General features: G+C 42.8%; 3 long non-coding RNA genes across 3 annotated transcripts in view; 1 reads left to right on the top strand and 2 right to left on the bottom strand.

The window, feature by feature from the left end:
- Window positions 1–923: 923 nt before the first annotated feature.
- LOC308482917 lies at window positions 924–26,458 on the top strand. The gene is made up of 3 exons (XR_013989494.1): window positions 924–1,060; window positions 5,076–5,147; window positions 25,529–26,458. It is a non-coding gene; the product is annotated as an uncharacterized lncRNA (long non-coding RNA).
- Window positions 5,286–27,495, bottom strand: part of LOC308482924 — a 92,537-nt gene continuing 70,327 nt past the window's right edge. The window contains exon 3 of the long non-coding RNA XR_013989506.1: window positions 5,286–5,417. This is a non-coding gene — a long non-coding RNA (uncharacterized lncRNA). The remainder of the gene's footprint in view (window positions 5,418–27,495) is intronic.
- Window positions 6,750–8,895, bottom strand: LOC308482920. The gene is made up of 2 exons (XR_013989497.1): window positions 7,419–8,895; window positions 6,750–7,335 (listed from the first exon to the last, which is right to left on the bottom strand). It is a non-coding gene; the product is annotated as an uncharacterized lncRNA (long non-coding RNA).

Here is a 27,495-nt window from a genome sequence, read left to right as displayed (position 1 = left end):
CCGCGCCTGCCTGCCTGCCTGCCGCTCTCTCCTGCTTTGGCGAGGCTCGGCTCCAAGCTGCAGCGAGCTTCCCTTCGCGAAGAAGAGCCACGCGGGTGCAGCCGGCGGACCGCAGGCGGCTGCCTCGCTCGCTCGCTCTTCTGCCTCTACTTAGTCGCCCTTTGCATCAGGCTGCGCTGGATTGCTTTGGCTTTTCTCTCGCTCTCTCCCCCTTCGCGCTCTCTCTCTCCTCTCCCCCCCCTCGCCTCCCTCCCCCTCTCTCCCCTGTGCGCTCTCTCTCTCTCTGCTCTGCAGCTTTGCAGAGGAAAAAGGTTGCTTTAAGTTGTTGTTTGCAACGGTTGTTTGGATTTCTTTCTTTCTCAACACTTCAGGGTCTCTTTCCTTCTGGACTGCTTTCTTTTTTTTTTCATGCCCGGTGCAAAAACGAAGAGAGAGACAGTTTCACCATCAGGGGAGGGGGAGAAGGGAAAAAAAAGAGAGAGAGGAGGTAAGTAACTATTACTACTTCTTTAGAAAAAGCGAAAGAAAGAAAAAAAACCCTTGGAAAATAATACTGTCTGGGGTCAATGGTATGACCCAAAATAACAAGCAGGTTTTTTCCCCCTTAAAAAAAGGAAAGAAACTCAACTCCCAAGCTCCAGCAACAAGATGAAAAAATATTTTAAAGAGCTCATCCAGGAGGAGAGTTTAAAAGCATTGCTGAGTTTTATAGCGCTCCTGACGTCAAGCTTTCAAATGGGAAATTGACTCCGAGTTCCGGCCAATCCAATGCCGCGAACCCGGCCCTCTTTAGCATAATAGTATAGAAACAAGGAAACTTTTCGAAGCTGTCAATCAGGGGCCAATCAGCTGACTGTCAGCTGGGACCAGAACTTTTTAACTCCTTCCTGACTGAAAGTGATTTTCCGGAGTCCCTCGGAAGGGGACCCACCATTTTTCATTCTTCAAAAGCGGGGGGCAGAGCCCCTATTTATCTCCACCGGGCATTACTGTTAGGAATAGAGAAAAGCCAAGGGGATGTTTTGTCTCGTGGCTGGGGATGGCTGGTGTTGTTCAGTAGGTAAGGATGCTCCCTAACCTTCCTTGCTTGTATGAGTGCTTGCATGCGTTAGCTTGTACATCTCGAGCTAACTTTTTGTCTAGGCTGGTAGCGTTTGCAAAAAAATAAATAAATGTGTCTGTTTGGTTAACACTGATCTCCGCGTTGGGACTTTGCCCGGAGTTGTCCTAACGCTTGATCTTCGCCCACCCTTTCCCCCCTTAAGTATCCCTCCCGCCCGCGTGGAGCAGAAACGCGCTCACAGATTCCAAATTTCAAAAATTGCGAGGAGTGATCTAGCGAGGACACGTGCTAAAGAGAGCGAGGAGGCTGGGGTTCCACGGACTTCCGGGGGTGGTGGAAGAAGATTATACACCACACCAGCTCAATCTTTTCTTCCTTTCCGCGGGGAGAAGGATGGGTCAGTGATGGGGATGAACGGTGCTGCTGTTGGATAGCCCTCGTGGCTCCAACTCGCATCAGCATCTTTAGAGGACTTATGGGTTTGGGAAGAGTTAATCCGGAAAGCATTTCTCTCCAACCGCCCCCCCCCCCGCATCCCCAAGCAGGAGCAAATCCAAGACTTTCCTCTTTGCAAATTTCAGACTTTGGCCTTTGCTCCGGTGTCATGGAACCATCTGATTTCGCAAGCCGCGCCTCTGCTTCATCCCCCCCCCCTTCATTTTTCTTCTTCCGATACCCGATTTCCCCACCCACCTCCCATCGATGGATATGCGAGAGGGTCAAAATGTTAAGAAAAGTTGCTAATTGCCAGCCACTGGCAGCCCGCTTCCCGCGTCTCCCCTCCCCTGCCGTCAGTGGCTTTGCATAGTAACAAATAAAGTTTTGCCTTAAAAGATGTCCCAAGTTTTAAATGAACTGCTTTTGAAGAAATAGCGTCAGAGTCCCTTAATATTATTTATCCAGTTCCTCTTTGGAAATGGGTGGCGATCTATTCATTTAATACGCAAAATAATAATAACAATATTAATAATAATCGCGTGTCGTTTCTCTCTTTTGGAGGGGAGACGGGGGCGGGGGAAGGAATGTCGCCAAAAACAAACAACGCCGAAAAGCTGCGCGAAGTGAAAAAATCCTGCTTGAATGGGTTCCGTTTAAACCTCGACAGCGCCACCTTTCGGCACAGATCGGTTTCGAGTTGAACCGCTTCCAATTTTTTAGATGAAGGGGGGAAAATCCATAAAATAAAAGCCCTTTTTAAAAAAGAGAGAGAAAAAGGAAAGTTTAGAGCTGGCAGCGCTTGCACGACAGCCTGACATTAACCCCTCGAAGTCAATGGATTCTCGAAGCTATAAACCTCTATAATTTCTCTATTTAGGATGCAGCCTGCAGTATTTTTCTAGGAAGTGAGAAGGAAAGGGGATTGTTCCTGGTAGCGGTGTCTGTTCCAGGGATGTGTGTGTGAGAGAGGGAGAGAGATAAGACAAAAATCTTTAAAACTGCCAGCCTTGATTTTCAACTGACTTTATGGCAACATCAATAGAATTAAAGTTACTTGTAATTCAGTGATAAATGAGATGTCTCTAGTAAGTAAGATTAAGTGCAGTGCTATAAAGTTGTTTATCTGAAAAGTAATTCTCAGAAACCCGACTCCTGACACTTAGTCATATATTAAACCAGCCTTTTGAACATTGTACTTCAGTGCAATGGCTTCTGCATGTTTTCAGAATTTCCTGTTTAAAATTTTATACTAAGTAGCTGTTTGTAGAGGCTTCTCATCTGACTTCGAAGTCCTCATTCCCAGTAGTAACAAAATCCCAGGTTGGTAAAGAAAGTATGTGGTTTGCGTATTCTGACATATCTCAGCCTTTGCAGTCAGGATTTTTAATATCAAGGTATGCCACATATGTCATCCACAGACTTTTACACAAGACTTTTGAGTGTGTCACAAGTTGATAACAAAGCTAATGCTAATTATTGGGGGTCACTATAAGGGAATAATGTAAAAGCTGAGGTCTCAGGTGAAACTTGAGAAAACAGTATTTATGAGAAAGTTAATAGGATGTGTCCAGTTTGATTTCCCATTTTGGAGGACTTGGTAGGAATTGTCAACAAAAACTACTCACTCATCCCCATAAATCTCAACCACGACAGTCTAATTCCTTCTATTTGGTTTTTCCCGGAGCAAGATGAATGTTGCACGATAGATCACTTAGCTCCTTCCCTCCCATGAATCACAGCCATGTGTGAATACTTTTAAATGAAAACTTATTGCTCTTTGGCAATTCACACTTGCAGCAATTGCATGGAATTAGAAACATCTCCTCAGTGGGAGGGGCACAAAAACAAAACCAGTCTCTTTGGGACAGAGGCATTTTAACATGCTATATCTCCAGAATTAGTGTGCCCCCCCCCCCCCCACAAACCTGAGTAAGCTTTGAAAGCTAAAACAGGGAATTCAAAGTACTGTATTGTGTGGCTAACAGAATCTGAGCTGATATTTAGCAATGCAAATAAGTGCTGTAAACTCAACTGGGCTCTGGCCCCCAAAATATCAAATCAAATTACTGGTTATGCCAGATTATCCTTATTTGACTCTTAGAGGTGACGGGACTGTCAAATGTTGTCTATTATGTAGCACACCATGGGGACTGTGAACAGTTTTAAAGAAAACCTTCGGAAGGAAGACCACGACTGTCCTCTTTCCTGCAACATATAATTCTCATTTTGGCAGCATTTTCCTGTATTATTTAGCTTCTCACAATGGATGTCTAAACATTTACAGTTCTCTATTAGGAGTGTTTCTTCTCTAACAATTGCACACTTTCATTTCAATTAGAGGCATTCAACCCTCTGTCTTTCTGCAGCAATGACAGGCCAAATCCCCTCAGTCTGCCCCCCCTTGCTATTTTTTGTTTGCTTGAAGTCTTTCTATCAATCTACAATCACTAATGCCCTGCTTTAATATTCTCCTTTTCAAGAATTGCCCTCTTGAAGAAAGCACAGTTTAAAATTGGGGTTCCACATGCTAACTTCAGTTACTTAAAAACCTCCTGAATTGGAGTAGATGCATGCATGTATGTCCGTGTTTGTATATATCTGTTTATCTCTACTTATATTTATTTTCTGCAGAAAAGTACAAACGATTCAATGCACTATGTAACACTGTCAGTGTACCATCCCTGCCTCAGTGAGGGGGGCAGGGGAAGCCTCAAGTGCATATGAAAGACTTCCTTAGCTGAGTAAACAAGCAGAGGAGGGTTTAGAAAGTAGGCAATACACCTCTTGTGAGTTATATTGACTTTGAGTGTCATTTGTTATGACTTAAACAAACTCATCTATCAAGGCCAGCACATTAAGTACAGTTACTGCACCTTTTGTTTATCCAGTGTCTTATTTTATGGCGCAGAACTGAATGGTGTCCGCTGAATTTAAGTATGAAAAGCAACCAAATTGATTTCCCAAAGACTTCCACGGGGTAACAAAAGGCGAAGGCATCAACAGCTCTTAGGCACAGAGCTAGATAAATCCTTTTAACAGTGCTTCGGATCCGTTAAAGGGGCAAGCAAATAACAAATCACTGTTAGCAGATTTATGAGAAAGAAATAATAGAATCAGACGAGATAATCTGATAGGGGTAAAATTGCTGAGGAAACAAGTCTTACTTCACATACATAGCGATGAAACAGCAGCCTGATAACTAGAAGCCATCACAAATAGGTGAATTATGATGGAAATAATCATCCCTGTAATTCAGTATTTATTAATCCTTTTCTTTTTAAACAACTCACAGATGTCCAAGCAATGCGTCTCTCTCTTTGAAGATCCATTAATCACACACACATATTTATTGGGTGTAATTTACTATTTGTATCACCTGTTTTTCCCCCCATAATTGAACATTCTGCATTCAAATTTATGTAATGCATTAGGCCTGCAAACATATTTCTGCCTGATTAGCATAAATAGTCACTTCATGAATTACTAACAAAGTTGATCTGGAAAATATTGGCGTATTATTTTATTAAGTGGAACACAAACATATGTCCAATAAATTCTTGTTTTCTGGTGGCAGGAAGGAATACAGAATGATCCAGGCGGTGGTGTCTCAGAGTGGGGAAGAGGAAAGACTAAGCTGAGTTAATTTGTATGTATGAAATTAATTTGCCCTGTCAACCCTTCTGTTTATCTTTAATAAAGAGGAATGCCCATGTCTGTTTCAGAGGCATGAATCATGAGACAACAAAAGGCAGCAGTTATATACACACATATATTTGTGATTTCCCTTTTCTAATTTCTTGTATGGATTGCATTGTCTGGAGGTCAAATCTGACGCTGTATTTTGTTGATAATTCTGCTTCTTGTTGGGATAAATTGGAAGTTTGGTCTGAGACTAGCAGATTAGATCCAAATGCAGCTGCAATAACAAATTGAGTAGAAATCATATTCCAATTCCTATTTCCATCCCCTTTACTTAATCACTGTGGCTTCAATCCAGTGTGCAGTTATGCATGCTTAAGCCCCATCGAAACCAATAAGAATCGAGCATGCATAATTATGTGCTGCATCACAGCGTATCCATTTAAACAACTGTGAGAAACTCAGGGAAACCATATGATTTGGGTGTTGAGTGGAATCCTTTCCCCTTTTTTCTTAAGGCAGATTCTCACAACTGACTACACCATGGCAAAAGCAGCTGCTGCTCAAATTGTACCCACTGATGCCACTGATGGCACATGCACACCGACCCTTTTGCATTCTGCTTTGAGTAGGACTTGCAGCAGTATGCTGGAAGTCGATGTACATAATGTTCTGTGGATGGTCAGCCTGCATCTGCTCATTTCCACATGCAGTACTGGGGGAGAGATGGGACTTAGCTAAAGAAGATTTAAAGACTTCATACATTATCATCCAAATCTAGCAAAGGAAATCCATGCGTAGAAGCAAGCTATGTTACAATGTTCATCAGGGCACTCATGTGCTGGCTGGATGTGAATGGGCCTGTGCCATCAAATACAAGGGCTACTTGTTGTACACAAGATGACCTGTTTATTGAGCATCCATCTTGATTTGTTTGCACAAAGTTTACACAACGTCTGCTCTTTATAGAGTATTCGTCCCGATTTGCTTTCAGTGAGATTATATGACAATGAGCATTTATCATGCATTCATCCTGATTTGCTTGTGTGGTGGCTATACGTCTTCCTGTTAATTATTCATTCTACACTTTTTAGTGCATTTCCCCATCACTTTCCTAACTGCAATAAATTGTTTTTGTTTTGTTTTTTAAGGGGATCCATTGCACCAGGGTGGCAATTTAACCCACTTCAGTTTAATCTAAATTTCTGATATATGCTTGAAACTCTCCTGCAAGTTGCTAACAATCTAGAGATTTTTATTTATTTTTTACTATATTAGGTATGCATATAAAATAATATAGTAACGCGATATGGGCATACACAATAGGAAACTTCTTGTTGATTGTAGTTCCTTGGGGCGTGTACTAATCTGTGATGAGTAGGGAATGGGCGAATCTGTCCATTTTAGTTTCTCTCAGATTTTATTTTTTTTCCACTCTTCAGTTCTCTACATTTCCACATCAGCTTGTAGATTTTTTTTTAAAAAGCAAGTCCTCATGAAAATTCAGCAACATTTTAGTGCACATGTCTCCTAATATGCACATATTTGCATACTAAGCACGTATTTGTAAATCAGCTTCCCCTCTTTGCACACTCTGCCTTCATATATGCATTTTTGTACGCATTACAGTGGTACCTCGGGTTACATACGCTTCAGGTTAGAGACTCCGCTAACCCAGAAATAGTACCTCAGGTTAAGAACTTTGCTTCAGGATGAGAACAGAAATCGTGCTCCGGTGGTGTGGTGGCAGCAGGAGGCCCCATTAGCTAAAGTGGTGCTTCAGGTTAAGAACAGTTTCAGGTTAAGAACGGATCTCCAGAACGAATTAAGTACTTAACCCAAGGTACTACTGTACTTGGCTGGAGAACTGTACTGAAAAATTCAGATAAGTGTGAATGTGTTTCAGTTCGTGTGTCATTTCAAAAAGTGAACATTAGTTATGTTAGCCTGAAAATGTGAACTGAATCAAATTTCCCCCTATCGCTAGTGACAAGATATATTTTATAGATATAATGTGGGATACAGTGGAACAGAATTCACATCCATGGAACACGACTTCCCCGCCTTTGCTTTCCTGCTGCATCTCCTTGCACCACCTGCATATCTGCTCCTGGGGGTAGAGTGACCCTTGGGAATACTAGGAAATGGTGCATGGAGTTATAGATGGATGGGAATTGACATTAATTTCCCCTTCCCTTAGGGGAGCAGAAGAGAAACTTAGGATTCAATCCAATGTTCTTTGGCAGAGGCTAGCTAGAGATGTACAGTTGAGTTGTACATGCATGTAGCACATCCAGCTGAATTACCAGCGATAATAGTGTTGAAACCAGTGATCTCTCCAAGGTGGGGGAGATCAAGGGTGCAAATGAATCCAGCCTTTGCTCTTGCCTCCCACACTATGAACAGACTATTACCAAATAACTGACTGGGTCTATGCATACATAACAGTTTACTTCTGCTTGTGGGTATCGTGGGAAGTGTGCTTGCAGCTTTTGTTTATGCAGTTCAATATCCAGTTGTGCAGAAGAGAGGAACCTGTGGCCTACAACTCCCATCATCCCTGGCCATTGGCAGTGCTGGCTAGGATTAATGGGAGTTGTAGTCCAGCAGCAGGTAGAGGAGATGCCAGTATATGCCCTCTGTGCAATATGAGTGCACCTTCATAACCCCCCACAAAGAATGTGGGTACGTTGCAATAAATAGCAATGGCTAAGTGGCACTCTTGCACAACAAATGCGCCTTAAAAAACAACCTTTTGTGATAAGAAAAGTGACTGAAAACTGCAGGGAAAGGACAGAGTAACAACGATTTGACAGGGACACCATGTAACCTCCATGCAAATTTTGTGAAAACAAATCAGGATGATTGCACAATATATACTTTAGTGGGAAATGACCCAGATGTCAGTTTAAGCACAAACAAAAACAACACCCCACTGTATAAAAGCACCCAGCTAGTATATCTGGGAGAATAGAGAGGTAAGTGTGCTATCTCCCCTCCCCACCCTTTTGCTGTTCCCTGACTTTTCTTGAGACTACTATAATCCATTTCTCTGGCTACAGCTTTCTGACCAGTTGGAATGTGTGTACTTTCTCTTTATTTTTCCAGGCTCATGAAATCTTTTTAAACCTACCCAGAGCATCAAATTGGACTCTGCTTGTTGGTAAATGTGGTAGCTTCCTCCTTTTCTCTTCCTGTTCTTTTCTCTATTGCCCCCACCCCAATCTATTACATATTTTAGACATAGATTCCAACCCACCCTTATCATAAACTCCTCCTTTTTTTAAAAAAGGAATGTCTAAATCTCAATGTAGTTTGTATATATATGTGTGTGTGTTCCCTTTTGCTACAGCATTTATACAGTTTGATTATCCATTCCATGTACTTGTCCCCCACAAAATATGGTTTTCTAAAACTTCATTGCTAAAAAAATCTAACATTGTTTGGTGCATGTTTTGAACCCAAATCAGAAATTCTGACTCGTGTTGTAGCTAATACATCTGAAATATTTTTGAGTTATGGAAAAATTTAGAATTTTAATGAGATTTCACATTTTATAAGAAGAAAGCTACCTATCTGCTAATCAGCAAATCAGATGTGATGGAAGATGGCAGGCAAATTTTAACAGCATTTACTAAGACACAAATTGTTAATTCTCATGTAAAATTGTATATGTATGCTGTTTTTAAAATGCAAGTACTGAGAGGGGGGAGGAGGAGAGAGAACCTCATTAAATAAATTGAAATAAAGCTTTAAAGCCAAAAGTCAACAACTCATACTGAAGTTTTTGTTCTTTACAGCTTGAACATGACTTTCATGTGATTTTATGTTAAATTAACTGCTGTTTACTGTAGGTTAAACTGCCGATCCAATGTAATTCCTTCGGGGGGCGGGGACTTGAATGTAATAGGTAGGACATAGGGCATAAACCATATGTCGTATCTTAACAACCCCAAAAAATGTGTTCTGATCAGTTGGGATCTGGGTACTACTCTTTCATATCCTCTGTTTCTGATGTTCAGCCCTCATATAGGCAAAATGGGGGCACCCATGCATAAGATGGTGGGGAAGGCCAAGGGCTGTAGCTCAGTGGTAGAGTATCTACCTTGCATGCAAAGGTCCCAAGCTCAATCCCCAGCATCTCCAGGTAGGGCTGAGCGTGAACCTTGACTGAAACCTAGAAGAACTAATGCTCAGATAGACACATAGTCTGACTTGGTCTAAGGCAGTTTTCTATGTTCCTAAGAGAAAGGTATCCATAGGCTTAAGGGAACCTCAAAGTTTGCAGATGAACAGAAAATATTTAGCAGGGGGATGCAGCTGCAACTCTGGAAGCAACCAACCATCACACTCCCCAATTTCAGCTCTTTCAACCATCCCACTCATGAACGCTGCCCTGCCCTACAGAGTAGGCACTTGCTGTCCAAGAGCTTTGCCATCAAAACAAATGATGTCCAGAGGGCCGTTAGCACAATGGACCCGGCATTACTCATGTATTAGTCATTATTTTTTAATCACAAGCTTTTTACTTTCACCCAATGAGATAGATCTGCTGATGTCAGAGAGTGAACAGGTCAAAACCCACAGTGCTCTGCTGCTGAAATGGCACATAGGTTTTCGTTATGCCCAAGAATGTCTAACGTAGAAAGAATGTGTGAGAAAGATTAAGAGCATTAAAGTAAGGCCTCTGGATACATTTATTTCAAGGGGGCAGTTTTGCCGTGGTCAGATTAACGCAAGGGGTTGGTTTGGTGGGGGCGGGGGCAAGCCTGCCCAAAGAATTTGAGACCTCAAGTTTAATAAGGTGCAGTGCACAGAGGTGTTGATGTGCTTTTTGGGTGTGTGTGTAAATAAAATGGGGCATTAAAAATTTAAGGGCTGTATGCAACATTCTCTGTCTGCTAGTGCAAGGATTCTTACACTAGCAGATGGGTGAGTTTTAATTGTTTTGCACAACAGAGGAATCCAACACAACAGTTGTACTAGCAAAAACTCCTTGCACAACAGATTGTGCCCAAAAGTTACCAGCAATCTGCTCATGCATTCTCTTGCAGAACAACATTCTGCTGGTGCAAAGGATTTCACCAGCAGAACAAGTATATCACTAAGTGACTTTAACTGAATGCTACATTGGATACAACCCCATATCTTGATTATCCCAGTCATAAATACAGTCTTGTGCTATCTGCAAGAAGAGTCCTGATAGATCAGTCTAGAGGTCTTTCTATACCACCATTCTGTTTCCCACAGATTTGGCTAGGCAGATCTATTTACAGCACAGTTCTTACCATGTCTACAGAAGTAGGCATGGGGGAAGCATCCAGTTCAGTTCAGATTCTACCTAATTTGCAGTTCTCAAAACTATGTACGAGTCAAAACACAGCTATCTGTTGTGTTCTGAATTTTGCAATGCAATGCTCCAGCCAAATAATGAGTAGATTATGGAAAATTTTGAATAAAAATGTGTAAAGGTAAAGGTAAAGGTACCCCTGCCTGTACGGGCAAGTCTTGACAGACTCTAGGGTTGTGCGCTCATCTCACTATATAGGCCGGGAGCCAGCGCTGTCCGCAGACACTTCCGGGTCACGTGGCCAGCGTGACAAGCTGCACCTGGCAAGCCAGCGCAGCACACAGAACGCCGTTTACCTTCCTGCTGGTAAGCGGTCCCTATTTATCTACTTGCACCGGGGGGGGGGGGGTTTGAACTGCTAGGTTGGCAGGCACTGGGACCGAACGACGGGAGCGCACCCCGCCGCAGGGATTCGAACCGCTGACCATGCGATCGGCAAGTCCTAGGCGCTGAGGTTTTACCCACAGCGCCACCCGCGTCCCAAAAATGTATACATTAGTGAAAATAATTTATATACAAATGAACCATACTAGAAGAAATTGCTTGCTTGGAAAAATAAATACATTAGACAAAATTGAAGGAGTGGGTTGGGGGATCTGATGGGAAGAGTGTTTGGGGCGAGATGTGAGGGGAGGGGTGGCCAGGTGTAAAGGGAGAGTGGTTGGCAATGACATAGGGTTTTTTGTGGTAGTGGGTAGCAGATAGGCAGGGTTGACAAGCAATGCAAGCAGGGGAACTGCCCCTGGTCTTTAAAATATATGTACAGTGCTTTGAAAATTTTAGACACTTTGTGTTAGCAATGATTTAGAAGTAGGTACCACTGAATTCAATGTAATTTCCAAGGTAAAGGTAAAGGGACCCCTGACCATTAGGTTCAGTCATGACCGACTCTGGGGTTGTGGTGCTCATCTCGCTTTATTGGCCAAGGGAGCCGGCGTACAGCTTCCGGGTCATGTGGCCAGCATGACTAAGCCGCTTCTGGCGAACCAGAGCAGCACACAGAAACACTGTTTACCTTCCCGCCAGAGCAGTACCTATTTATCTACTTGCACTTTGACGTGCTTTTGAACTGCTAGGTTGGCAGGAGCAGGGACCGAGCAACGGGAGCTCACCCCGCCGTGGGGATTCGAACCGCCGACCTTCTGATCAGCAAGTCCTAGGCTCTGTGGTTTAACCCACAGCGCCACCCACGTCCCAATTTACAAGGTGGTGCTCTCCAAATATTGTTGGACTGCAGCTGCCCTCGGTTCTAGCCAGCATGACCAAAGGAAATTGTAGTCCAGCAACATCTGGCAGGCATTACCTTGGATAAGCTGGGGTTACAGCATTTTAGCCACCAGTGTACAAGACAAAAGGGTGGTATCCAACCAAGTTTAACTGAGGATAGACCAGTTGAAATGAATGGGCCTTAGTCATGCTCATTCATTTCAATGAGTCGACCCAAAGTAAAACTTAGATGAATCATGGGTGGTAGTCAACTTTCTGTAGCAGTCAACATAGTGAGGTCTTGGAATGTGAGGCGTGTGTCCAACTAACCCCAAACCTGATAAACTAAAGAAGCCCCTTAGCCAATGGTGAATGTTAATGAAAGGCTTAGATTTGAAGTGCTGGAGACATTTGGAGATGAGACAGAATCACATCACTTCTAATCCTAGTCAATATTTGGACAGAGCAGAGCAATTGTCCCCCGCCCCCCACTGTCCCATTCACATCCGTACACTCCAGAATGTTTAACACAGAATCACTAATGAGAATTAGATAGATAACTTCTACATAATCAGTTTCCAGCATACATTGGCATCATTTCCACTCTGCTTTTTGTTTGTACTTTGCATTATCTAGTACATTGGGTAGCCATTAACTTTCGTACAGAGCCAGAACTTTGCAGCTGGAAGGATTTAGTGAGGACACTAATAATTTATTCTCCAGCCCTCAGCTCTCCCCACCATTCCATTAAAGTTGGTGGGTTGTATTCAACTAAGTTCTACTTAGAATAGACCCACTGAAATGAATAGATGTAAGTTAGTCAGGTCTGTAAATTTCAGTGGGTCTACTCTGTGTACATGAATACAGCCCATCAGAATTTCTCTGACATAAATGTATAAATCATGGCTCACACAAGTACAAGCTAGCAGTAGCTAGGGAGTTGGACTTGGACTAGGGGGACCCAGGTTCAAACCCCTGGTGGGCTATGAAACTCTCTGGATCACAATGGGCCACTTGCTCAATGTACCCTACCTCACAATGTTGCTGTGGGGCAAAAGTGTGGTGACCTCACCTATGAGCATCCTGAGCATTTGGGGAACATTGAGGGGAAGGGTGGGGCATCAGTTTGAGAGGTGGTAGGCTACATAACAAAAATAGTCTTGAACATTTTAGGCTCTTATAAAGGTGGTTTGGTGGCATACTGCACATGCTTAGTACTGTATTTTTCGCTCTATAAGACGAAGACGCACCAGACCACAAGACGCACCTAGGTTTTGGAGGAGGAAAACAATAAAAAAAATATTCTGAATCTCAGAAGCCAGAACAGCAAGAGGGATCGCTGCACAGTGAAAGCAGCAATCCCTCTTGCTCTTCTGGCTTCTGTGATAGCTGCGCAGCCTGCATTCACTCCATAAGATGCACACACATTTTCCCTTACTTTTTAGGAGGGAAAAAGTGAGTCTTATAGAGCAAAAAATACGGTAATTCAAATCTGCATAGTTGCATAAAATTGAACTGTTTTATTTTCAAGAACCAGGGTTTATTTTTTAGAAGATAACTATATATTTCATTTATATTCTTCCTTTCTTCCTGAAAGCTCACAGGAGTACACATAGGTCAGGCACAGGCAAACTCGGCCCTCCAGATGTTTTGGGACTACAACTCCCATCATCCCTAACAGGACCAGTGGTCAGGGATGATGGAAACTGTTGTCTCAAAACATCTGGAGGGCCGAGTTTGCCTATGCCTGACATAGGTCTTTTGACACTCCTTTTCTTAGCCTCACCAAAACCCACTGAGAAAGACTTTATGTCAGCTAAATTTCTGCCCAGCCCCTCGCAGACCTACCATGCTGGCTCTCTTTAAAATCTTGGGTGGGTGTGTTTTTTAATCTGGCAACAAAATAAACAAACAAGCGAATAAGCAAACAAGCTTTTTGTTCTACCTCTAGTGTCAAAGGCAGTATGGCTCTGAATACCAGCTTCCGGGAATTTCAAGCACAGAGTGTGTTACTGTTGCACTCTGGTCCTGCTTCCCAGACGCATCCAGTTGGCCACTGTGTGGACATAGGGCTGGACTAGATGGGCCTGATCCAACAGCCAGGCTCTTACGTTGCTAAGCAAATTAAAAGAAAATGCAAAGCCAAGCTAGAGAGAAATTGACAGTTATGTGAGAATCTGTCACTTTCATGTTTTCTCATGACCTGTTCTTTTTTTAAATGTTTAAAAAAGGGCAGAATTTCAGACCACAAGAAGTAATTTGGCTTGACACCGGATTCCTGCAAAGAAGCTGCCAGGTTTTGGTACTGGCAGGACACTTGATCTCCAGTCTCCCCATTAATGAAGGAAATAAACAGCCTTGCTTGTTTTCCTTCTGCCAGCCCAGACAAAGTGAACTTTACATCCAGCAGTTGTCCTGGATTTGATCTTGGGGTCAGGAGTACAAGTGTTTCAATGGCCTGTGAGTATGTGTGTTTTTCTGCTCAAACAGCAATGATTCACAAGCTCATTATCTCCTTTATCACCTGTTTTTGAAACAATGGAATGATCAGGAGAGTATCATCTTCAAGGCTGTTTGATGGCAGGTGGTGGATTTAGAAGTACTGCTTCCTCCTGGTGGAAGAGCTCCAGAATCATTTTCATGATCAAATTCACAAGGCTGGCTTGTTCTGTGAGGAAACATATGTGTGTGACACATAAAGGTGGGCCACCAGAAGCCTCCTGAGAATGTGACACTATTTGTCACATTCAAAGAAGATCCTATACTTAGTCCAATGGCTGCATTATGTTTATGATTCATAGCACTTTTAAGGATCAACAGTGCAGGTCTGCCCTGCCTCTGGTCATCTTGGCAGAGGTATATTTTCCTGCAGGATATATCTATTATTTTGGCTTCTTGACCACCCTTGTGGTTGGTTGGTTTCCTCTTTAGCTTTTCCTAGTCTGTATTTGTTTGTCTTGTCATCCCCCCTTCCCTCATTGACATTAAATCAACCAACCAACCAACCAACCAATCAATCAAATTCCCTGGGTGCACACCCTAATGAAATACACTGCACATGCCAAGTCCACACTGACGAACACTTAAAAGAAGTCATTTTAATATATATGAAGTGGCAGAAAATTTGAAGAGATTCGTTCCAATTTATGGATTCTGTATCTGATTTACTTGTGCACATCTAGCAATTTCAGATCTGCCGATTGCTTCAAAGGCTCTCTGCCCATTCCACCACCACCACCACCAGAGTGTTTTTATCACTTACTGTAAGTGTGCCAATATAATGTTTTAATTAAACATATAAAGTGCATCAAATAAATTTATAGATGCTGCCAAAATTGGCAGAGGAGTGGGATGAAAACAAAGTCTTCTCTTTGCAAAATTTCTTGTTGTCTGCACCATGTTGTGACCCTGTTAAGTTTAAATGTTTCAGCTGGTGTCTATAGAACAAGGGTTGAGATTCCTGACCCAACCTGCTATCATACGCTGGGCATTAAAAGCACCATAACAGGGACTGTCGCAAGGTATCTCACTGCAATAACAAGCACTAACAGTTAGCCTTGCCTTTTGAACAACAGTGTAACGCTAGATTTAGGGATGAAGGAGAAATCTGATCCAGTTTGCAGTGAAGGCAATCATACTGGATTGGCACTTTCTGAAGTATTACATGAACTGAAACATAGTCATCCTTCAAAATTTGCAGTTCTCTGAATTTCACAGTGCAGTTCTCCAGCTAAGTAACATGAACAAAATGCATGTATTTTGGTAGAGCATATCATTGGGTATATTAGTGAAAACAACATACAAATATGCACTTTGTTAGATAAAATTGCATACAAAATTGTGTGCATTAGGAGAAATTCACACTAAAATGCTGGTGAATTTTCTTTTCTTTTTTTAAAAAAAGTTCATATCTAATATGAACATCACAATCAGATTTGGCAGAGAGGAGCAAAAATGAATGATTCCTTTTCCCCACCAGCAGGAGAGTTGAAAAATGTTATTCAGCATTTTTCTGCAAGGAAGACTCCCCCCCCCTCACAATTTTTCCATGACAGAGTCAATGTCCAGGAAGTCAATGATTTCCAAGAATGACACGGATAACCTGTAATAGGAAAGGTAAAGGTTGACCCATTGAGACATGCAGATAACCTGCTTTGGCCATTTCCAATAATATGTAACATGCCATTCTTAGGTTAAGGAAAGCTAACTAAATATCACATTCCCTAATTGCAATAATTAATGGGTGGAAAGGTTATTCCAGGATACATGGGCAGCTTGTTTTAGCGAAGGCTCTATTATCAGGCTACCAATGTAACTTCACTGAGAGTTTGAAAAATAAAGCTTTTTCCTTTTGCTATCAGAGAAATTTATGCACCCCCCCACCCCCACATTTATTCCACATAACTTTAGGTAATTGCACACATGAGCAGTCTGGCATAATTGCTGGCATCTATGTGATGTCATTTGGATCCTGTAGTCACATAGAGGCAACAGTAATGGTGGCTGATGTCCGTTGGGTGGAAGGCTAATGTCTTAGCAATGAGTCTACTTAGACCTCAGTCCTATGCTATTTCCTATCATGCTCCATTAGCAAGAAAGAGATAAATTCATTTGGCAGGTTGTTTTCAACTGCCCCCTCTCCAGACATCTTTTTATTGTGCATTCTTGATTATTTGTGCTCATGACTGAATGAGGGTGGTTAGCTGCAATCCTGCTTTTAATACTGTTTGTGCCTGCAAAGTCTTCAGGGTGCACGTACTTCTTTGTTTTCCATCAGTGCATGTCCTGTAACTTCCTGCTGAAATCTTGAACTTCCTTAGACCACAAATGTTCAGGGTGTGTGTCACTCTTGTTGCGTGTCCCCTCCAGACAGCAATAATGCAATCACACTGGGAAGCATCACAGAACAACTAAAGAAGGGAATGACATGTGGCTGGTTCACTATAAACACACCACTATTGCACAGTGATTGTGTCAATGACATGTTGCAGAATATATCTGCAAAAAAGAACATTGCTCTGGAGATGCCCTCAATCTTGTCTGTGATCAGATAACTATTGGAATGTAATATGGGATACCATGTTAGTATCTACTCCACCACCGAGACAGATAATTCACTAGCAAATCAAATCAAGAAATTATTCTGGAAACATCTTGGGGACATAAGCAAATAACACATCACCAGTATTTTTTAACAACTTCCAGCCTTAATCAGGTCTATACTGCCATGAGTGTGGCAACTGCCAATTCTAGGGGAGGCCAATTACACCCGGAATGTAATCGTCCGGGCATGTTTTGAGTAAATAGTTAACTCTTCTCACTTGGAAGAAGCATTTATTGAAAAGTTTGCCTTCACATACAAATGCAAATGATATGTGAATGTTTCATCTTTCAAATGGAGACCGTAGACAAATGCTAGTCATTAGAAACATTTCCGTGCATTTATATTAGGCTGTCCTCTAAAAGACTTTTCAGACAAATATGTCATCAAGATATTCAAAACCATGTAATCTTATCCAAAGTTTCATCTATCAACAGCACAGTTTTCATCTCTCGCAGCTGTGTGTGTCAGAATATGCAGGCAGATTAGGCAGCTGATAGGGAGAGAGGGAGGGAGGGAGAGAGGGTGGGGGCGAGTGATGGGAAAGAGGGACTCTGTCATCAACCTAACAAGAAAGACTGGGGGGGGGGGGAGAGAGAGAGAAAGAGAGAGAAGAGGAAAAAGAGAAAGATACAGTCCATTCCCTAGGCGTCCTTCCTACAAGTAGGAGAGGCATTCAGGAGGTTTTCAAAGGTCCGCCAGGGTGTTGCACCTGGCTCCTGTCACGTCGGAGGGCAGGATGAAATGAGTCAGAGGTGAAAGGAGGTAAAAAAAGTCTGGAGCCAGCTCTACAGCAGAGCCAGCTAATTGCTGGGGTTGGTGGCACAGCAGTGAGGCAATCACCGTGAGGTGGTGGCAGCAGGAGTTCCCCTTAGTGCAGGGGTCGGCAACCTAAGGCCTATGGGCCACAAGCAACCCATGGGGGTCATTTAACCGGCCCACAAGCCACCCCCGAACTGAGCTGCTCACTCAGCGAGTCCCCGTGCACTGAGCTAAACCAGCATGGTGCAGGGACTTGCTTCTGTGGTGCCGGAAATCGCATCTGCTGGTGCGCCCAGGCGGAGGGATCTCCGCTGGAGTGAACTGGCCCAGGCGAGGTAAACCTTGCCAACCCCTGCCTTAGAGTACAGAAAGCTTCCCTATAATGGAACAGCCCCTTGGTACATCTGGCTTAGTATGACCTACATCAGGGGCCCTTTTTAGCCCAAGGGCCACATTCTATTCTCAGCGATTTTCCAGGGGCCACATGCCAGTGGTGTCCAGGGTCAGAGGCAAAAGTGGGCAGAGCAACAAATGTAAATACTCCAGACACACACATCACCTTTCCACCTAAGCAAGAGGCACCATCAGCATTGAAGAACACATTCCAGTCAGAAACAGGATGCTGCTGGAAATCAGAGGTGTGTGTTCTGGCCTGCTTCTCTCACGTACAGTGGAGGATGCTAATCCAACACTGGTGATAAAGTAGGATTCAATTGCCAGTCCAGACACCTTCTGTACATGGAATGGGGGCAGGGAGAGGCACCATCTTGTCCTTTGCTTCAGGAAGTAAAATGGCTTGGGCCAGTTCTGTTAATTGCTCAGACCAATAAGGAAGCTTGAGTTGGAGGACTTTCTAAGCCACAGGTAGAAACATCTGACCATTTCTGGCCTATCACTGTTAAGAGACTTGCTTACTGGTGTTTTAACTACCTGACAGCTATTCCTTTTGCCTGGGGTAGGAAACCTTTTTCACCCTGAGGGCCACATTCCTTTTTGGGGGGAATCTTCTGGGGGGGGGGTCACATGCCACTGGTAGGTGGGGCTAGATACAAAAGTGGGTGGAGCAACAAATGTAAATTTTACTTCTGTACAGTAGGCTAATTTCTACACACACTCACACACTCTTCTCTAACCACAACCTAGGCAAGCAAGGAGTCATGAAGCTGGAATTTTAGGTCATTCAGGACTGGAAAAAGAACATACTTCTTCACAAAGCACATAGGTCATCTGTGGAACTTGCTACAACAAGATGTAGAGATATTCATCAACCTGGACAACTTTAAAATGAGGATTAGGCAAATTTATGGAGGGCAAGGCTTTCAGTGCCTACAAATCACAATGGCTATCAGAGGCAGTTTGCTTCTGAATACTAGTTGCTGGGGAACAAATGTGGCAGAGGGCTACTGTGCTCATGTTCTGCATGTAGGTTTCCCACTAGCCACTGTGAGAATAGGACGTTGGGATACATGGACGTTTGTTGACCCAGCAGTGCTCTTTTCATGTTTCTATGCAAGACAAGATGCCCTGGAAAAATCTTAGTCAAACAAATCAAAACAAGATATACTGTGTTGCAACACAGTATGTCTTGATTTGTTTGTCTAAGATTTGGTGGGTGGTTCAACACAACTTATCCAACCAGTGCATCTACTGAACAAGTCAATGACTCATAAAAATGGTTGTGTGGAGCATGTCCTTAGCACTGATTCCTATGGGATGTGATAATTTTCGCACATGAAAGACCATGTGCACAATGACCTATATAAAGTACAACAGGAATGTGGGACAGGAGGCTGTGGCAACATACCCTGGACAGACTACATAGATTGGTTGGCCAGTCAGCATATTCATAGCTCAATAAACTCATGTACAAATGTGCATTTCCCCCCACTGCTATAATATCTGTCGTACTTTTATGCTGCTCTTCCTTTAAGATCATGGTGGCATACATGGGGCTTATAATATTGTGAGATTTGGATGGATTTGGACATTTACCCAACTGTGTGTTTTGGGTGCAAAAATGTACCTAATCTCTTCACCCTCCCAGCATACCTGTTGGATCTCGGATGTCTTTTTAGAAACAAAGGAAAACAGAACATAAGCAGAGCTCTGCTGGATCAGGCCAAAGTCTCATCTATTCCAACATCCTGTTCTCACAGTGGTCAACTAGATGCCCATAGAAAAAGCCTGCAAGCAGGACCTGAGCAGGCACTGGTTGCCTTACTGTACATGAATTTATCAACCCTCCCTTTAAAGCAATCTAAGTTGGTGACCATCATTAAATCTCGTGGAAGCAAATTCCGTATTTTAACTAAGTTAGTTATGAAGAAAGTGCTTCTTCACACTGTCCACATTCTGCTTGTGCTGTGCCTAGGAAGCATAGGTCTGAGTGGTTTTCCACTTGACCCATGCTTTCTAGGAACAGGTCTGAGAAGGTTCTCTCCTTGCCCCATGCCTTTCCAAGGGAAAACCTGCTCTTTAGTGATAGATCGGAACAATGAGAGAGCCCCACTACTGAGGCCTCTCCTAGGTTCTTCTTTAAAAACCTGGTGCTAAAAGCACCAACTGGCAGGTGGGTCTGGCTGTCATTTAAATTCCCCACAATGCCATTGAACATTTGTGAGAAAATAAATTACTGGCTATCCCCAGCCTGGTGCTGTTGCCTACCACTTGTGCCAGGTAATCCCACCAGGATGTATAAATGGAGAAGAGCACCTATTGACAGAGGAAGGGGCCCGGCAAGTAATATGTTGCCTAGGGCATCCTGAAATGTGAAACTGAAGGTGATTCTCTCTATGTAATGGTAAAAAATTTATTATTCCTTATGACTATAATGCCCATGATGCAGCGCTATTGTGAGTGAATTACACATAGGTTATATGAGGTTATGGCTGTAATCCTAAAGACAGTTTTCTGGGGTTAAAGCCCAACAATCTCAGTGGGAATTACTTCTGAGTAAACTTGCCTATATGTGTTCTCTAAATATAGCAAATATGGGATTAAATATAATAAATGGAGTAGTGAAAGAAAGCTAACAAGAATCATGATAGGGTTTTGTTGCCAAAATCCATGGCTCAGGGGGGGAAAAGCCTCTCGCACATTTTGTGACGGAATTCTGCCAGGAAGCCTTGCACATCCCTAATTATTTTTACTTTTTAAATGTCTTACTTAGAAGCTTTGCATTTAACCTGGTTTTAAAAGAGAGGTTTTGTTTCAAGTTGAAAAGACAGAAGCGGGGGGATGAGGAACATAGGCTGCTACGTGATGAAGCAATAGTCTGTAAATTCCTTTATTCCGCTGAGATGTTCTGTTTTGCACAAAGCTTCAGAATGCATACATGGGAGCCTGACTGTCAGCCAAGGTCTGTCAGGTCAAATATCCACTTTTCGAAAAGACCCTTGAGCACATATTGCTGTAAAGGAGCCATTAATGCTTATCAGAAAAAGAAAGAAAGAAAGAAAGAAAGAAAGAAAGAAAGAGGAAGAGTCATAGTTCAGTGGCAGAGCATACACTTTGCATGCAGAGAGTCACAGGTTCAATTCCCTGTGTCTCCAGCTAGCGCTGCCTGAAACTCTACACAGCTGCTGCAAGTAGGTGCTTACAGTATGGCCCATTGGTCTGACTCAGTAGAAGGCAGCTCCCTATGTCCCTGTGCTACTTGATGTAGCAGGGAAGCTGATACTGGCACCAACAGCAACTTCCTTCCCTCAGGAGGTATCTTTAGGGGAGCAGTTTTTTCCAGAACCACAGCATGGGGAGAAATCTGTTATTTGGCCCTCAAAAAATTTCTTCCTGGCAAGCAGGTCACACAGTGGTTCTCTGCCTGTGGGTCACCAGATGTTGTTTGACTACAACTCCCATCATCCCTGAGCTCTGGCCTTGCTAGCTAGGGGTGATGGGAGTTGTAGTTCAACAACATCTGGGGACCCACAGGTTGAGAAAGGCTTAGACCATTTCACTGTCAAAGAGCTCCTGTTGTCAGAATGTTTAGTCAGAATCTCCTTTCTTGTAATTTATATCCATTGGTTTGGGTCCTACCTTCTGGGGCAGCCAAAAACAAGCTTGCTCCATCTTTCATGAGACAGCCTTTTAGATATTTGAAAAAGGCTGTCAAATCACTTTGTGTGTCCTTGTGTGTAGAAACCTCTGGCTTTTGCATGGCTGGAATGCAATTTACCATACCAATTACTCTGCCCACTTTTGTCCCTGACCCTGCCGTCCACTGGCATGTGGAACCTGTCAGGTTGCCCATGAGTATGTGGTCTTTGGGTTGAAAAATTTGCGGGCAACCACAAATTGAATTCAGCAATGGCCCTATTTAGCCTCTTCCTCAAGGTTAGGCAGGAAGAGAACAAAGTTATGAGTGACACCTCCTCTCTCTCACATAATCTTTGGGCCATTCTGTGACAATGGCTGGAGTCAAGGACTAGGTGTCCACCTTATCTTTGAATTTCCTGCCTTTTGTTTGTGAGTGTAATGCAATGCTCTGGTTATTAGCTACACGGGGCAGGAATTTTGCTAGTGTTCTCTTATTAAAATGGGCTGTTTATACAATCCATTACATCTCCTTGTATACTTCCCTCCCTCTGTCTCTGTGATTTCTTTTGCTTTAGTGATTTTATAATTAAATTCTCTTCACACAATAAGGAGTTATCATGATATATCCCATTTATTGTGAACAATTTATAAAGAACTTTTGATGTGCAAATGTTTATGGCCATTCCATACTCTCCAGCATTTCCCAGATGAGAACAGAGACAGTCTTGCAGAAAATACAAGGAGGGAAAAATTAATGACAGAAAATTAAATGCAGATTTATTTATTTATTTTTGCAGGATGGGTGTGTGAGTAACTCATCTACCATCAATGCAAGGTTTGGTGTCTGAACACCCTCTTCCCCTTTATACATTGTTGAAGACTCTTCACAGGCTGCTATATAGATGGGCAACTGAATGTGGGCCTCTAGGGCTCCTTACCTGGTCGCCAGACCTCTTCCCAGGCCACACCTTCACTGTCCTGCGTTGTAATCTCCTTGAGTGTTTTTGGCTGGCTGGAATGTGTTCCTGAACTTTGATAATAGCTCTTGCGTGTCTGGATGAAGGATGTGTATGTGTAGAAACTAGTCTGCTGTACAAAGGTAAAATCTGCCTTGTTGCTCTGCTCCACTTTTTGAGCCGGCATGTGGCTCTTGGAAGCCCCCCTCCCCCCCCGGCATGTGGCCCTCAAGCTAAAGAAGGTTCCCCAGTCCTACGTAAACCAACCAGAATAGTTCACTTGAATGCACACACACTGAACGATGACAACGAAACAGTGCAGAACTGGCACTATTACAGGGGCCGTATAATACTCATTCAAAATAAAAGATAATAGTTCAAAAGTAATGAAACTATAAAAAATGAAAAGAATTAAAATGCAAATAGTGAAAACAACACATCAATATTAAACATCCTTTCCTTAAAAGCAGCCAGTTCCCAAAGACCTGTCTTGAAAGAAACAGTTTTTACCTGCAGATGGAAAGTTAACAAGGAGGGTGCGAGGCTAGTCTCTCTAGGAAGGGAGTGCAAAGTCAAGAGGAAAAGCCACCAAGAAGATGCTTCTTCCAAAACCTGAATACAAAGATGAGGTTGGCACATTTGGATCAAAATAGGGCTCCTTTGAGATGAGCCCCCTGAAGCAATTTGAAGCAAATACACCCCCCCCCCCGATATTTAAAGATGTCCAGAGTTTTAAAAATGCATGACCTAAGCCAGACAGCCTGTCAACAAAATGATAGGGTGCAGGGAAATGCCATATAAGGGAAACATCAGCATGGGGAGAGGGAAAGGAGTAGAGCTGGAGTTTGCTCATTGAGAAGTTTATCTTCCAATCCACCCAACACTCTCCACTCACAATGTTTGTGGGGAGGGATGCTGATTCTATAAATCTTTTATCTCAGTGCCTTTCCTCCCCCATCTTTGGCAAGTTCTCTGAACTAGCTCTTTAAGTGGAGTTTGTTGGTGGCATTTTTATTTTAGTATTGTCTCTTATTTATCCTTAACACAGCCTTTCTACCTGCTGGCTTCCTCTTCATTCTTTTGCATCCTTCCCAATCCACCCCAGTCTTCTTAGGCAGGGTCACTTCCCTCAATCACATCATCTGGCTTAATTCTGGCCATAGGGGAAATCCCACCCCCACCCCCATTTTATTTACAGCTTTCAGAATCCTATGCATTTACCCTTCACTTAAAAACCACCCCATCAGTGTTTTTCTATCATCTTCCATCCTTCACAATTCAGCATAGTCCCTTCTTTATTATATAAAAAAGTATTGCAACTTGTCTATGTCTTAATAATTAACCTATACAGTGGTACCTTGGGTTAAGAAGTTAAGAACTTAATTCGTTCCAGAGGTCTGTTCTTAACCTGAAACTGTTCTTAACCTGAAGCACCACTTTAGCTAATGGGGCCTCCTGCTGCCACTGCGCTACCAGAGTACAATTTCTGTTCTCATCCTGAAGCAAAGTTCTTAACCCGAGGTACTATTTCTGGGTAAGCGGAGTCTGTAACCTGAAGCATTTGTAACCTGAAGCGTATGTAACCCGAGGTATCACTATAGTCATTAGTTTGGCAAATTTCCCCTCATCCTTTCATCCATGTCTCCCTTTGTGCCCAGGCTCAGCTAGCCTTCATGTGGGCTCCACTCTCCCCTTTGAAAGCATTTCCTGAGCCCAAATCAAATGTTATTCATAGAACTTCAAATATTGCAGCCCATTTGATACACCCCACAATTTAAGGTGTCTCTACTAGCACACAAGACCTGAAAGGTTTGGGAGCCAAGCAGTGTTAGAAACAGATATGAAAGCTAGGAGCTAAATGGCACCTTAAACTTAGGTTATGGGCACAACAATGGAAAGCCTAGGGTTTTTTTTTTTTTATATGTAACAATACAAAGCTGAAAATAAATAACTGCAGCTTAAATATTATGTTCATTTTTCACATGGTCTAGTCCTTCCCCTGCCCACCCCCCTAATATTCATAAGAGGGTCTCTTCTCCAGTCTTCAGAGAGTAGCTGGAAGTGGGGAGGCAGAAAACGGTCCATCTTTCCATCCACTCTGCAGTTTTAATCTGAAATCTTAGGCACAGTACTGCACCCAGAGCTCAGAAACTGCTCGCGCTAATGAAATTCCCTGTCACAAAATGTGTGTAGAACAATGGGAGTTTCAAACACTAGAGCCAAGTACCTAATATCAACCACCTATGACTGGCAGGTGATGTTTTTGCTGGGTGCTGTTCTGAACTGAACTGTGACAGCGCCTTCTCAGTGGTGGCTCCCTATTTATGGAATGGCCTCCCTGGCTTCCCTAGTAAGGTCAGTCTATCTCCCTTGTTATTAATGTTCAAGAGGAATTAAAAAACATTCCTTTTCACCTAGGCTTTGGAAAGATACTGTTGCTGGCAACTTTGAAACTACAGTGGTACCTCCGGTTGCAAACGGGATCCGTTCCGGAGGCCCGGCCGGATCCTGAGGTTTTTGCAATCTGAGGATCACTGTTATACGCATGCGCACGGCGGTATACCACTTCTGCACATGCACACGTGGCGAAACACTTCCGGGTTTGCTGCTTTTGCAACCTGAAGTTTATGTTACCCGAGGGTAACGTAACCCGAGGTGCTACTGTATAATCTGTGAGCATACATGACTGTTAAACATGTTTTAAGATGCTGCATCCACCTAAGCCTACTCAGAGTAGACCCACGGAAAATAATGGGCCTAAGTTAGTTGTGTCCATTAATTTCAATGGGTCTACTCAGGGTAGAACTAATGTTGGATACTGCCCAATGATTTAAAATTGTGTTTAAATCTTTTAACTGCATTTTTATTTTTTTTAATTGCATTGTTTTACTACTTTAGTGTTTGCCTCTCTGGGGTCCTTAGGGAGGAAGGGCCGGAACAGAAGAGTAATAAATCAATAAATAATTATGTTTGGTTAGTCACATGCCTGCCTCGGATCAAAACCAGAGTGTCTTGCACCATTCAGCCATCAAGCTCGACAGGACCATGTGACCTGGCCTTTATGAAAAAGAAGCTACAGCAACGTCTTTTGAAAGAGCACTGCAAAGATGCAAAGAGCCAGGGCCGTAAGAGAAGAGAGAATGCTGTCTGCCACAAGAGAGCCTGATGATGAAAGCCACCAGTGATTAAAAAAATATTTAATACCAATTAACATGGCAAGCCTATAATATCTACTTATCTAAACTGCTTGGGAATTATCCGCTTTTCACCCCCTAACCTACCCGCTAATTTTCACCAAAAAACACAGGTCAGGCTTTAGCTACCCCAATTAGTTATTTGGATGCCACACAAAGAAGAGGCAGCGTGGTTATCACAAAAAATGAGAGAGGGGAAGAGAATCGGCAAATCTTAGACATTGTGTTAAAACAACAGATTTTAGGGTGTTTGATTTACCATTCAGCTCCGCGCAGCTGCAGCTTGGGAAATCGGAAACATGCCAAAGAAAAGATGCTGGGGTGTTTAAAAAAATACACACAGGGAGGGAAAAAAGGAGGAGAGAGAAAGAAAAGAAAACCAGAAGAAAGGGAAGTCAAAGATATTTGCAAATTTAACTAGATTTTAAAGCCAGCCTTGGAGAAATAAACCCATAGAGGTTTCCTGTGCGCAGTTTGCTACTAGCTTCTCTGCATGCACAGGTTTCAGCTAGTCGTTTATAGGGCACATCAAAAACCTAAAAAACAAAAAACCCAATCTTCTTCCAGTTGCTTATTAATTTATTCACTAAAAGAGTTCTATCCTGCCCTTACCAAAATATGGTCTCCAGGCGGTTTGCGAAAGGGAGGCGTTATAAAAACATAATGCATATGAACAGAAAGATTAAAATCATTCTTATAACTTACATAATTAACAACACCACAAAAATTATGTAACCCATCAGTTTCTAAATGATGGATGAAAGAGATGGGTTCTTACATGGTATCTAAACTAATATAAGGTTGTGGTAAGATGCCCCTCAGTGATGTCATTCCACAGACAGGGAGTCACCACTTCCATGGCTTCTGCACTTCATTAAAGTCAGTGACCACCAGGAGAGCATCTTCTGCTGATCTTAACAGGTGTGTAGGTTGAGACGGGAGAAGGTGTTCTCTCAGAAAGTTTGGGAAAACCTGTCATCTAATCACCTGAACTAATTGTTGTTCACCATAGGTGATCAGCTAATGGCCATTTATAACACCTATTAAAGCTATTCTGAAAGAACCTGTGGGCAATGGTCAAAGCTGGGCTGAGATCAGTAGTGAATCCTACTATTGCTACCCAGACAAAGTTCCAGCCTGAAAAGGAAGCCTTTATAGTTCCTCCAGAAGAGGAGGAGCTATTGGCTAGCCTAGTAGACACTGGGTGGTTTCATTATGAAGCCTAGGTGCTCCAGAGCAAGTGTGGTGTGGTCTCATTGGACTAGGATCTGGGAGACCAAGGTTCATATCCCCACTCAGCTCCCTAAAGATCACTGGGTGACCTTGGACCTAACCTATCTCACAGGGTGGTTGTGAGGATAAAATGGAGAGAAGGAGAACCATACTGCACAAGCTCCTTGGAGGACAGGTAGGTTATAAATAGAATATTTATCCAAAGTCTGGGGAGGGGTTTTTAACATACAAACTTTTCCACTTACACATTATTGAGCACCAATAAAAACCTGGGAGAAAGGAATTGAAATAATTTTAACACTCGAGTATGAGCGGTAGTGGAATGGATTGGCATTGTCCACCAATGTGGTTGAGGACTAATAGCAGCTGTGAGCAAGTTTAAAGAACTTAGCAAAGAGTCAGTATTAAAAGAAACAAACTAGATGTGAAAAATCATAGATACACACACAAACAAAATTGGGGGGGGGGGGGCAACAGACAATACTTATTATAACCCAGTGTGGTGTAATGGTTAGATT

The sequence above is a fragment of the Podarcis pityusensis genome (genome assembly GCF_964106645.2).
Source record: "Podarcis pityusensis genome assembly, chromosome: 8".
Classification (NCBI taxonomy): Eukaryota; Metazoa; Chordata; class Lepidosauria; order Squamata; family Lacertidae; genus Podarcis; species Podarcis pityusensis.
Note: the sequence above shows the minus strand (reverse complement) of the source record. Positions and strands in the feature narration are given on the sequence as shown.